General features: G+C 37.1%; 1 protein-coding gene and 1 long non-coding RNA gene across 2 annotated transcripts in view; one reads left to right on the top strand and one right to left on the bottom strand.

Annotated features, from left to right (window-relative positions):
* LOC309488521 (uncharacterized protein) overlaps window positions 1-14,417 on the top strand; it is a 245,752-nt gene that overhangs the window by 76,571 nt on the left and 154,764 nt on the right. The window lies entirely within an intron of this gene.
* Window positions 5,481-12,932, bottom strand: LOC309488557. The gene is made up of 2 exons (XR_014202181.1): window positions 12,292-12,932; window positions 5,481-5,633 (listed from the first exon to the last, which is right to left on the bottom strand). It is a non-coding gene; the product is annotated as an uncharacterized lncRNA (long non-coding RNA).

The following is a 14,417-nucleotide window of genomic DNA, read 5'->3' as shown; positions in this document are numbered from 1 at the left end:
CACGCTCCAGGTGGAGTTAGAAGCTCGGGTTTTTTTCTAAAACCACCTTATTTATGTTGTTCTGTCGGATTATAGTGTCGATTACACTGAATATGATCAAAAAAATATTGCCGACGGCAGCTTTAATGACGGACCATTATTATAAAGTGTTACCGATTAAAAACACAAAGATAAATAATTACCTTTCTCAAAGTGCCACACGTCATAGAACTGAGTGATATTGCGTTCCCTCAGGTACTTTTGAATCTGCGGATGGCGATCAGTGACTGTAGTCAACAGCTAAACCATTAGACTCCAGCTTATCGAGACAACGCTTTAATCCCTCCTTTTCCATATGGTAACTGCCACCAACCTCGTTGCTCTGGTACAGGTATTGGACACAAGGAATTTCGACTACGCCACCCTGGGAATTTCACCCAGGGAAATATGAATTACACTTAAATTGTTATTAGGTCACACAGGTTCGACTCTCTTAAAAGGGTAGGCAGAAACGTGGGTATCAAAAATACAAAATCTTTATTAATATAAAGTTTGATTTTAGAGCAAGGAGATAAATCACATTAAAATGCAACCATTGTACAAGACAGCATCTGAAGGCTGGAAAGAGAGGTATAAGGTGGACAAAGTTTCAAAATAATAAAATCACAAGCACATACACAACACACTTCTAATACTTACACAGCTTACAAAAATTACACAGACTTACAGGGCTGAAGTACACCACAGGAGAAGTGATCACTAAGCTAGTTAGCCGAAAGCACACACATACACACACACACACATCACCGTGCACTTCAGATCACACCACAACACCTCAAAAGTGTCACACGGCAAACGTTCGGAGGAGCACCACCACCACCACAAGAGATCCTTCACCCGTGGGACCCCAGCGCCTGAAAGTAGATCAAAATTAATAAACAAACATCAAAAATAACAATCAACCACAGTTTAATAGTATCACAATGTAGTCATAAAGCAGATACTCATAATAACAATGATATACAGAGATTCAAACAAAAGAAAACAAATGAACTCAATTCACACAACAGGGGAGACAGGCTCACACCAAGCAAGCAGATCGTTTTGTGCTCCTGTTATGAACACTGGTGAGCGTCAACCTCAAAATTCAGTACACAGTAAACTATCAGTCAAACCAGACAGCAACAATCCCCTCTATTAGTGGGGAGATACGATGTTCTCGCAGTATGGCAGGAGAGAAGGGACAGGGCTGTAACGTTAACTGTAGCGACAGCGGAAAAAGCAAAACGCCACAGACGAGAGGAAGAATCCGAAAAGGGACAATGTGCTTACACAATGTGCTTATCACTTCACAGGCACGGATACTCCGAGTTCATATAAGCCGCTGTTTAGCTGGAATACAAGGATACTGAGAGGTGAGCAGTCCCAAATTCACCCACCGAGACAGCCGAAGGAAATGGAGGGGAAAAGACAGTCTGCAGTTACCTCAACAACGGAAAGGGAGGAGCCAGACGTGACTCATCCCAGGCTGCAGCCAACCAGGTCTTAAATAGGCGGAATTCCTTGCTGATAGGTGCTCGCTAATGTCAATCATCCCCACTCATCTTATTTATTCATTCATTCATTCATTCATTCATTCATTCATTCATTCATTCATTCATTCGGTTACATATACACAGTAACAGATTAAAGAAAATTTAACGATTTTTGATAAATGCTTAGGAATTACTAACCTGAATTAGTTGAAGATCCAGAATTGTGTTGGTTTCCATGTGCATCATGGTGTAGCTGCCAAATTTGGCTGAGTGTCCTATTGTAAACATCATAATCAGAAATAGAACATTAATGAGAACATGAGTATTATAATATTTTAGGAAAGTTCAAAGACTATAAAATAAACAGCGTGACATTTTTTAAATAGTCTAAATGTACCTGGTGTGTCAGCACGCATGTCTCCAGCCACTGCAACATTTCCTCCCTCTTGCAGCTGCCTTATAAGATTCAGTTGATCTGTGTTCCACTTGTGTACGATGGTAGGCTCAATGAAATTCCTGGCATGATTCCTAAAAGTAGCAAAATGAATCATCCGGAGTTTCATGGCCTTGAAATCTATGAACATATAAATTAAAAGACATTAATATAAATACAATTTATAATTTTAGTATGAATTTTATTGTAATTTTAATACCTTCTGTAGTTGTTTACACCGGTAAAATACGTTGCAGCAGACAATAGCAGGTTTCCAAGTGGGGTACTCCCTACAATGAGCTAGCTCTGCCACTGTGTGTGGTAGTTACACTTTTCACAAAGCTGGGTGAATGCAACAAAAGTCCCCCTTCGTCTGCTCTGGACATCACTCTTTGTTTTACAAATTGGACAGGACACAAACAGCTCTCTAAGACAGCTTTCAAAAACACTGTATTTGTTATCGCTGTAGTCGGGCTGTGGATCTATCCAAAAGTAATATAAAAAAAATACATATTAGGAAGTTGCTTTCATGGCATATATATTTTTTAAACAGAAATGTATTGGTAAAAATGTGTGTAAATATGTCTTTTTAACTTACGCCAATTCAGATTCCTCAGTGACAACAGAATCGGGGTTATATGTGGAGTCATTGGGTCCGACGAGTAATTCTGATTCTTCCTCTTCCTCCTCATCTAACACCAAATGAGGTATCTTGCTGGGCCTGAAGATTGAGCCCCTTACTGGTGTTGAAGACAGCTGCACATCAGGCAACATGACAGTTGTTTGAGTGCCCACATCATGACCAAATGTTGCTTGAATGCCTACAAGTTCAAAAACAATTTTGTAAAAATACAATTACTCAAAACCATCTGTCATGCTATTACAAAACAATTTCACAGGGAGACACATAAGCCACTTTCTAATGCACATAATTTTCAATAGCCAGCATAACAATTTATAATTAAAAAACAATATGTACTAGTACTGAATATGATAAAGTAATACATAAACACATTTAGTGTCTGTATTTCATACCTTTGCTCCTTAAGTGGAAATTGCTCAATGTACCCATTGAAAGTTGTGTGCCCACCAGTGATGCGCGGGTTGATCCGAAATGAGCGGGTGCCTGCGGTCACCCGCGGTTACCCGCGGTTACGAGTCATCCAAAAATATTTTTAATGATATTCGGGTCGCGGTCGGTCGGGTCATTTGAAATAAAGATGCCAATTAAACCTTTGTAATTTATATAGTAGTATAGAGAGCATAAGCGGAGTGGAGCGGTGAGAATCTTCGCTCAACGCTCACGGAACTGTCCACCCCTCCGCTCCCCCGCTCAAAGCTACATCAGGCCGCTCCGCTCATTATCGCTCGATCAGCGCTCAACGCAGTTTGATCCGCGCTCCACTCAAATCGCCCCCCGCTCGCTCCAAAAAGGGGAAAAAAAATCTACATGTAGCCTATATCACTGTAGCTTAGACCACAGCCTTACCTCCTAAAGAACTAATGAGCAACAACAACATTTTTCAAATAGAAATGTTTTATTTCAAATGACAAATTAGGCCTATGTAAGAAGGAATATAGCCTACACAAAGTCCTGTAAAATTAAACGAATAAATGGGCCTAATAATATGAATAACAATTATATAAACAAAAATATAGCCTACATAAAATTTTTTAAAGTAAATTTACTATTAGGCCAGAATTTTGATTAGTTAACTTTTGTGCAACGCGCACGATTAAAATTTAAATGGGCTTATATCCATTGTACACACAAACTGCTGTAAAATAAAACGAATAAATGGGCCTAATAATATAAATAAAATTTATATAAATAAAAATATAAAATAAATATACATAAACGTTTTAAAAGTAGGCCTAGGCTAAATTAACTATTAGGACAACATTCTTATAACTGAACTTGTGCGCAGCGCGCAGGATTAAAATTTAAATGGGCTTGTATCAATTGTTTGCATTTTACGCTGTATTTAATTTAGGCTACACTTTAAGTTACCGTATTCAATTTGCTAACCTTTTGCTTTCTTCCCAGCGTGTTCACATATCACACGGCATGTTTTCGAGAGATGTGTCTTTTTAGATTCCAAAATTAATCTTTAGGCCTACTGACTGAAACGATGTCGTTTTCTTCTACCACATAATAGTTAGTTTTACACCTGTATGACTTCTTATTTTCCTTTTTGAAGTAGCCTACTTTTTGAACTCCATTATTGAGCCGAGTTTTGACTGAAAATAGAATCCATCTTGCAGTCATCAACAGTAGACTGAGTCAGGCTTGACTGAGCATGCTTCAGAATCTTGGTGTGCGCGGAGCGAAATTGGAGCGGGAAATAGGGCGACGCTCCATCCTTTTAAAAATGCCGCTCTGCGTTCTGTCCAAGATCCGCCCGCTTGCTCCCGCTCCACTCCGCTCACATGCAATTTTCTATGAAATACATAGGCCTACACTTTATTGGCTGAATAACTGGCGTGAAGATGACGCACGAGCTCAGTCTGCAGGTAGAGATGGAGGCGGCAAGAGAAAAGGTGAAGACTGGGGAGTGGAAGCTCCGCAAATACACAAACAGAAAGAGCAAAGTTGCCGAAATAATGAAAGATAATGACCAAAGTGCTGGCTTTGTCATGTGTATTTCTTGCTATGCATTTACTAGCCTACTTTTAAAAAATGCGGGTCAGGAAGCGGGTCGGGTACAATATTTTCTTTCTTTTTTTTTGCGGTCCGAGTTGCGGGCGGGTTAGTTGAAAACGTCGGTCGGGTCCGGGTTGTTTATACATTGACCCGCGCATCACTGGTGCCCACTGAACGCATCTTTGGCTTTATCTCTGTGCCCACAGTTTCAGTCTCTATAGCAGTAACCCATGTGATAATGAGCTGATGAATTGAATCAGGTGTGTTTGATTAGGGAGACAAAGAAAACGTGCAGTGTTGGGGGTCCTTCAGGAGCAGGGTTGGGGAACACTGTGATAATGGGGGTCTGACTGACCCCCATTACCCTAATAATAGGGTCTGACTGACATCCAACTTCATGAAGTGTAGATGTAGTGGGAAATTCTTGGGAACTAGGACCCTGCTGAGATGTTGTCTGTAAAAAATAATGACAATATGTAATCAATGATCAAATAAGAGTAAAAGTATAATGAAAAACTGAATTACTGGATAATAATCATTAGACCACGAAAAATAAGCTTCATACACAAGAATTTCATATTTGTTCTAACAAATTATACTACAGTCCTCAAAGTTTTTTTTTTTTTTTTTTTTTTTTTAAGACTGCAGATCTATTGTGATCGCTACTGACTATATGGCACTGTTACTTTTGTATTTTTAGAACGATTGTAGCCAAATATCTGTCGCCAGAACTATTAACCCAATATGAACACTAAACATTGGCTTTACAACAGTAGCCAAATCAAACACAAAACCATGTTTAGCATGCCTGTAGATAAACAAGCATGTAGATAAACAATACATAAAAACTATAATCAAAGAATAATTTACACTGATCACATAAACGACAACCACAAACATTCCAAGTTCGCTGCGCTGGTGATATTAAACAGAAGTTTGTATGTGTTTGTCGGATAAGTATGAATTATCATTTAACAAACTGGTTTGTGGAGCCAAACAGCGTTGTCCTTCGTTTACTTCCTTGCTACAACGTACGGTAACACTTTAAAATACGGATCCTTCGTTAATGAATAACTACACAGGAACAAATGAGTAACACAATGTTAACAATCTAGTAACTACAGTTAACTAACAAGTAACTCTGATTAACGAATTAGTAAGTAATAGCACACATATTTAAGTGGTAGTTCACTATTAACTAATCAATAACTACTATTTTTTTAATACTTCCCAGAGAACTACTGAATTTTTTACAGATTTAAGTGGTAGTTCACTAATAACTAATCAATAACTACAATTTTTTTAATACTTCCCAGAGAAATAATGAAAAAAATGCACAATTCATGCAAAACTTAATAACTAATGCAGGAAAAATTACTAGCACTAGATTAACATTACTGCTAGATACTGTACACTAATTATCAATATGTAGTAGCGTAGCAGACTTATGATTTGGGAAAGCTGTCAATAATTAGCCTATGCACTGCTGTCTTTTAGAGAACTATTCATAAACTAAATAATTTTTAAGAATTGTTTTTATAAATGCACTTGTCTGGAACACTTACCCTGTGGCCGATTTTCCGGCATTCCTCTGGACTGGCTTTGAATAACTAGACTCATCATGGTGAGTACTGGAACATACTGAGTCATCAGCCATCCAAATACCAGTTATTTTATTATTTAACCTACCTCTCAAAAAATTTTTTATGTATGTCCCTTTGTTCATATGTATATATATATATATATATATATATATATATATATATATATATATATATATATATAAATATGTGTGTGTATATATATCCTGTGAATGATTAGATGATTCTACCCTTTCGGGTTGGCTCTTCATTAGTAACTACAGCATGGAATCATGATAACTAGTAATGACTCAAGTGTTAATGCATACTTTTATAGGACTTACAAATTATTTGGATCCGTATTCTAAAGTGAAGATCATGTTAACTAACTAGTAATGACTCAAGTGTTACTACATACTTCTATAGTAACTACTAATTATTTGGATCCGTATTCTAAAGTGAAGATCATGTTAACTAACTAGTAATGACTCAAGTGTTACTACATACTTCTATAGTAACTACTAATTATTTGGATCCGTATTCTAAAGTGAAGATCATGTTAACTAACTAGTAATGACTCAAGTGTTACTACATACTTCTATAGGAATTACTAATTATTTGGATCTGTATTCTAAAGTGAAGATCATGTTAACTAACTAGTAATGAATCAAGTATTAATGCATACTTCTATAGGAATTACTATCTACAACTTCCCCAAAACCTTAAAATGACTTCAGTGTTTGGTTGCATATGATATTTATTCATCATGACTGATTTTAACAATACGCCTGGAACAAGCAACAGCTTAAGTAGCAGTGACACTTGGCCATATTTATGATGGCTTACTTTAAACAGTAGAGAATAGAGAATAGAGCCACAAATAGAGAATTCTAAAGCTTCTAGGGGTGTGCAAGATTATTCAACTAGTTAATTACACGATACTGCTGCGAGTCATCTTGGAGTTGTAAATACTAATCGTTTACTTGTTTTTACCCCCGGTTTCACAGAAAAAGCTTAAAGGATTAGTTCACCTCAAAATGAAAATTTCCTGATAATTTATTCACACCGATGTCATCCAAGATATCCATGTCTTTCTTTCTTCAGTGGAAAAGAAAAAAAAAAAATTTTAGAAAATTTTGGTTTTTGAGGAAAACATTTAAGTATTTTTTTACACAGAATTACATCATAATTCATAATTTCCAGCGTGTTGCAGACCACCGCATCATGAACAATTGTGCTTAAAATATAAATGTTTCTTTTTTTTTGAAAATGACCAATTGTTTTGCTAGATAAGGCCCTTATTTCTCGACTGGGATTGTGTAGAGACTCTGAAGCTGCATTGAGACGGACATTTGAACCTTCTTTGAACATTGGGATAGTTAGTTGTCCATTCTAGGTAGAAAAATACTGAGATGTTTTCCTCAAAAACCTACATTTCTTTTCCACTGAAGAAAAAAAGACATGGATGAGATCAGAGTAACTCTTGAAATTTTTCTGCAAATTGCACTGGCATATCTTAATACATTTGTTTTTTGTTTAAGATATGAAGTTATTTAAGTTGTTTTTGTAATTGTAGTATGGACAAGGAAGAGCTGGTCAGACATGGAGGAGAAAGAAGTGGGTCTTTGGCATGCTGGCCATAAATGGTCAAAGAAGACGACCAATTTTGCGGCTTGTGGAACGGCGCTCCAGAAATCACCTGCTTCCCATCATTAGAAGACATGTTCGCCGAGGGTCAACCATTTTAAGCGACGAGTGGAGATCCTACAGAGCTTTATCAAGTCTTGGTTACACTCACTACTCAGTAAACCACAGCAGATGGTTTGTTGATCCAAACCATGGTGGACACACGCAACATATTGAAAGAGCTTGGTTAACCTACAAAAGCCAAATTTGGCGACTGAGGGGAAACAGGACAGAGCAGCTTCTAAAAGAACATCTGTCTTTTATTGAGTGGACTTACTGGCTGGGACACAAGCACAGATATGGTCCTCTAGGTCGTCTTCTGAAAGACATTAGAAGGCATTACAGCAATTAAATATTGTATGCTAGAAGACAATAAATAGTTTTTTCCAGTTCAGGCATCACATATGTGAAGTTGTTGCATTAAATGGAAATGGTACCAGACGCTTAATAAATAATTATAAAATATATGTTTATAAAAGCTACTTTTTTCATGCCTCATGTTTAAACAAATTTTTCTAGTCATGATTTGTGCAACCAAACACAAGTCATTTCAAGCGTATGAGATATTGTTTGTGAACGTTTAAATACTATACTTTTAGAAAATTTCTTTAGAAGTATGCATTAATACTTGAGCCATTACTAGTTAGTTAACATGATCTTCACTTTAGAATACGGATCCAAATAATTAGTAGTTCCTATAGAGGTATGTAGTAACACTTGAGTCATTACTAGTTAGTTAACATGATCTTCACTTTAGAATACGGATCCAAATAATTAGTAATTCCTATAGAAGTATGTAGTAACACTTGAGTCATTACTAGTTAGTTAACATGATCTTCACTTTAGAATACGGATCCAAATAATTAGTAATTCCTATAGAAGTATGTAGTAACACTTGAGTCATTACTAGTTAGTTAACATGATCTTCACTTTAGAATACGGATCCAAATAATTAGTAATTCCTATAGAAGTATGTAGTAACACTTGAGTCATTACTAGTTAGTTAACATGATCTTCACTTTAGAATACGGATCCAAATAATTAGTAATTCCTATAGAAGTATGTAGTAACACTTGAGTCATTACTAGTTAGTTAACATGATCTTCACTTTAGAATACGGATCCAAATAATTAGTAGTTCCGATAGAAGTATGTAGTAACACTTGAGTCATTACTAGTTATCGTGATTCCATGCTGTAGTTACGGTAAGCCAACCCGAAAGGGTAGAATCATCTAATCATTCACAGGATATATATACACACATATTTATATATATATATATTAGGGCTGTCAGTTAAACGCGTTATTAACGGAGTTAACGCAAACCCATTTTAACGGCGTAAATTTTTTTATCGCGCGATTAACGCCTAACAAACTTTGTAGTTTTTTTTCACATGCTTTTGCAACAACTAGTAACGTTAGTAAAACTACAACACCGGATCTAGCTAGACCGAAAACAAAACAACAGGCACGCCGCACACACTTGTTTGGGCTTGCGAGCCAGCCGGACGAGAAGCCGCGTCTAGGACAACTTGTATCGCACATCGGACGCGCACTTTCTCAGTTTATGGCCAGCAATAAAAACGTAGAATGGCGCCGTCGGTGTGGTGTACACTCATAGAGAATAATGTGTTCGAATTTTAAATACGACGCGCTGCGCTTCGCTTCTCGTCGTGCGCCTTTAACATTACATTTTGAGTGGGTGAATGATGAGCGCGAGACGCCGAAATGGAGGCCAATAAGATTCTGAATGGAAAGTTTAATTTTAAAATAGTGGCCAAATGGTTCAATTGACAAGACCAAAGTGATCTGTGTGTTTTGTCGTTGTGAACTGAGCTATCATCGCAGGCTTCGCAGCACGTCCAGTCTGAAATACCACTTGTTGGCCAAGCACACACAGCTGATGCGAATTCTCCGCCCCTCGTCAATATCAGGACCTCGTCAGTATTTCTTTCACCCTTTTATTGATGGACAGTGTTACATTGTGTGAGAGATTATTTGCTCCAAGTGAGAATGTTAGTGTCAAATTGAACACTACAGTATATGCCAATGTTGTTTTCAATAAAAAAAAAACATTTGCACAAAGCAAGCCGACCCACTTTTCCATGTTGATAAGAGCATTAAAATGAGAAAAAAAATAATGGGACAAAAAGAAATCAAGAGACATTTAGAATAGATAAAAATGTGCGATTAATCGCGAGTTAACTATGACATTAATGCGATTAATCGCGATTAAATATTTTAATCGTTTGACAGCACTAATATATATATATATATACATATGAACAAAGAGACATACATAAAAACAATTTTGAGAGGTAGGTTAACCCTCTGAGGTCGGAAAACGCGCCCCCGCGTTTTGCTGGATTTTCTTCACATTGTAGTACAATAAACTTAAATTACTCCGTCATTTATGGTTATACAGAAAAAAGAAATATAAAAAAAGAATCTGTGATATTTCTACTTTTGTATGTGTCCACTTACAATCAAATCAAAACATTGTGCTTTTGTAAAATAAAGAAAATAAACAGGGTGTGCGTTCTGCCTCTCCGTCGCGGTGAACTTTTTTTTCTTGAGCACGTCTATAAACTGAAACAAAACTCAGCGAATCCTTCTCACACATTTATGAGCCATACACCTTTATACACATTTAAGTGTGTACTTTTAAATGATCGGATTCAAACTGAAAACAAATATTCTCTGTTTAAGTAATTTGTATAAAACCAACAGGATGTCCAGTATCTCAAACGCTTGCTAATTACTTTTAATTCGGCCACGCCCACTCGCGCAAAAGTGATTCACATGCAAATCTCCACATGGAACGCGAACGCCCTCGTTCACAAACATTTGTGTGTGTGTGTGTGTGTGTGTGTGTGTGTATTCTGTGAATTTTAAAAAGCAATTTTAACCAGAAAAATCTAAAATGTATTCCCAAAATCGTGCAGGCCTAGTTTCTCTTGATACCAGTATGTTCACTTTTTTCTTTTCTTTCAGGGACCAGATGCAACTGAGTCCTGCTGACTTCAACATTCACATGAGTCTCTGTACATGAACATGGTAAAGTGAAAATCAAACACCTTGGAAATGGTATGTACAATGTTTTTAGGAATGGCACAAAGGTCTCTGTCTTTGGATCATAGTTTTCAATGTGCTCTTTTGTCATTTGTATTTTTGGATTGTGTTGTGTTGTAAATAAATCCAAACAATCTAAAAGCCATTCTTTTTTAAATCTCCTCATTCTTTGTGCAAGGTTGCTCTGAATGACAGGGCCTGATAGCTCCTAATAGGGCAGTTAGGAGAGTGTCTTTGTCTTTCTCAGGTGTTAAAAGCTTACATATTCATGAGATGATCACGCCTCTTCGAATATGGCTTTGTCACACAAAACACGTCTTAGAAATTTTAAATCAATATATTGTCTTATCTGAATGAGCAGTCAGGGTGATTTTCACATAGTTTTGGAGCAAATATTCTAGGCTACGTCATACAATTTTCAAAAGTCTTGTGAAGAAATAATCAGTATGGGTTTCATGGCCTTATTTCAGTGACAATTTTTTTTTGTATTTTCACAAACCACGCATAAATGTCATTATCTCAAAACTACAAACTTTTACATACATGCTGCTGATATATTATTGTAGCAGAGTTTGTGCTGAATACAGTGTAATTAGACTTTAGCCATGAAAATGTCACTAGTAACAGAAAAAAACACAAATGTCAGAGCATGTCAGAACACCTCCAGGCCCAGAAAACAGCTCAGACCTCAGAGGGTTAAATAATAAAATAACTGGTATTTGGATGGCTGATGACTCAGTATGTTCCAGTACTCACCATGATGAGTCTAGTTATTCAAAGCCAGTCCAGAGGAATGCCGGAAAATCGGCCACAGGGTAAGTGTTCCAGACAAGTGCATTTATAAAAACAATTCTTAAAAATTATTTAGTTTATGAATAGTTCTCTAAAAGACAGCAGTGCATAGGCTAATTATTGACAGCTTTCCCAAATCATAAGTCTGCTACGCTACTACATATTGATAATTAGTGTACAGTATCTAGCAGTAATGTTCATCTAGTGCTAGTAATTTGTCCTGCATTAGTTATTAATTAGTTTTGCATGAATTGTGAATTTTTTTTCATTATTTCTCTGGGAAGTATTGAAAAATAGTAGTTATTGATTAGTTATTAGTGAACTACCACTTAAATCTGTAAAAAAATTCAGTAGTTCTCTGTGAAGTATTAAAAAATAGTAGTTATTGATTAGTTAATAGTGAACTACCACTTAAATCTGTGTGCTATTACTTACTAATTCGTTAATCAGAGTTACTTGTTAGTTAATTGTAGTTACTAGATTGTTAATATTGTGTTACTCATTTGTTCCTGTGTAGTTATTCATTAACGAAGGATCCGTATTTTAAAGTGTTACCCAACGTACAATTAACGATACAAACTATTACAGGAAAACACATCAACGAAAAAATCATACTTACAGGTTGTGGCTTGTAAACAACAGCTTCTGTTTTTAAAGTTGGAACTGCTCCATCTTTCAGGACAAGCCGTTGTGCGAATCCTGCATTGAACTCACGAAGATTGAGGAAGCTTTCCTCCGGAAAATGTGCAGCACAGAGAGTGACATTTGGATTGTAATTATGAGGGGCCGAGTTAAAAATAAATTGCAACCATTGCTCCCTAACTCCACCGTCTTTAGGAAGACTAAACAAAGTGGACCTGCAATCTGGGTGAAAATAGCAGCGTTTCGACGGCATGGCAGCAACGACACTCTACTACCACAACAACTCTTCTCCAAAGCAACATAAAATGGCCTTACCCCCTGTATTTATTGTGTTCCCAGAGGAGGGGTTTATGTAAATGTTGGGGTTAGTGATGTCACTAACCCTGGAGGAATGTCTTGTAGTCCCTACCGGCCGTTTGCTGTAGTTCTTAGAAATTGATTTCTTTAAAAGCAAATATCTCCCTTTGTATTGAACTTTGAGCGTTGTAACTTCGCAGATGTAGTTTATGTTCAAACAGCAACATTACACACTAGCTAAAGTTAAAAAAGTGAAATCACATTCAACCATCCCTTTAATATTCAACAATATTGTTGATCTGCCTGCATTGACACCATTATATGAGAACTGAACTGAGCTGGACAATGACCTCACGGGTTTCTCCAGAGCAGTGGTGGTAAGTAACGAAGTAAAAATACTTCGTTACTTTACTTAAGTATTTTTTTCGGGGATCTGTACTTTACTTGAGTATGTTTTATTTGCATCTACTTTCACTCTTACTCCACTACAATATTAAAGACAAAGTTTACTTTTTACTCCGATACATTTCCCCATGCCTGCTCCAAGTATTTATTACACTGATTTTCCAAACCGCGCGAGGCCGCCCGCGAACTCGCGAGCTCTTTGCCAGCATACGCTCACGCAGCAGTTAGTTTGAGGTGGAAGATGACCGCTGAAACAGGTGATAATGCAGCTCTTGCTGCCCGCAATGATCCCGAGATTCCCGATAGGGATCACCCATGGCCATATCTCAAGGATATGTTCGAATTCACTGAAGTCAAGGGAGATTCTTATCGGCTGAAATGTCTTCTTTGCTTGCCACGGGTGAATGAAATTTCAGCATTCAAAACTTCACCCTCAAATCTGAGAAAACATATTGAGGTGAGTTGACGTTAATGTTGTTACTATTTTTAGCCAAGTGAATTCATATTGAAACGTGCCTTGTAAACAGCTAGCTAACGTTAGTCAAGTTAGCTAACACATATTGATGCTAACGGTGGCAGACTTGGGGTTGTGTGTGATTATACCGTAAGCTGATGCTGGAGAAAATCAAGCTAGTAAGCTCAGCTGATTCTCCCTGCATGCTGCCGATCGGTCATGGATGATCCAGTCAGAGGTAGACTTGGAAAAGCTGACTAGTCAGGTTTGCCACACTAACGTTAGCTCAGTGTTTCCCAAACTTTTTTCTTTCGCGGCACACTATTTACTATGGAAACATCTCACTGCACACCACCATGATATTAAACAGGTCACAAAATTACAGCAGATAACCATGCTTTTGAATGCAGCTATGTAGCCAATGCATTTTTTATTAGAAATAATGACATGAAAACGTGATTTAAAGAAATGGTAAGCCTACAATTTTAGCCATAAAAATTATTTTTAAAAACACGAATATGGGTTTTTCCTGCGCCACACCTGGGCAGCTCTTACATCACACCAGTGTGAGGCAGCACACCCTTTGGGAAACATAGTGTTAGCTAACTTAGCTATCACAGCATTGATCACTTTGACCATGTTTCAATAAAGCTGGCAAGCCACATGTAGGCTATATGGTTGTTGTTATTAACAGTTTTATATATAGTGAAATGCACATTTATTAATTCATTGTATCTTTCTTGCAGAGAAAGCATCCCCATCAGTTAGAGAGTTACTCTAAATTGACTCAGAGTCATAACAGCTCACAGAAGAGAAAGTGTTACGAAAATCCTCCTGCCAGTACTAGCAAGCAGCTCAAGTTGGATATGTCTAGCAAGCGAGTGTCACAAGCAGAGATG

The sequence above is a fragment of the Leuciscus leuciscus genome (genome assembly GCF_965113295.1).
Source record: "Leuciscus leuciscus genome assembly, chromosome: 23".
Lineage (NCBI taxonomy): Eukaryota > Metazoa > Chordata > Actinopteri > Cypriniformes > Leuciscidae > Leuciscus > Leuciscus leuciscus.
The sequence above is the reverse complement of the archived record's forward strand: the minus strand, read 5'-3'. Positions and strand labels throughout refer to the sequence as shown.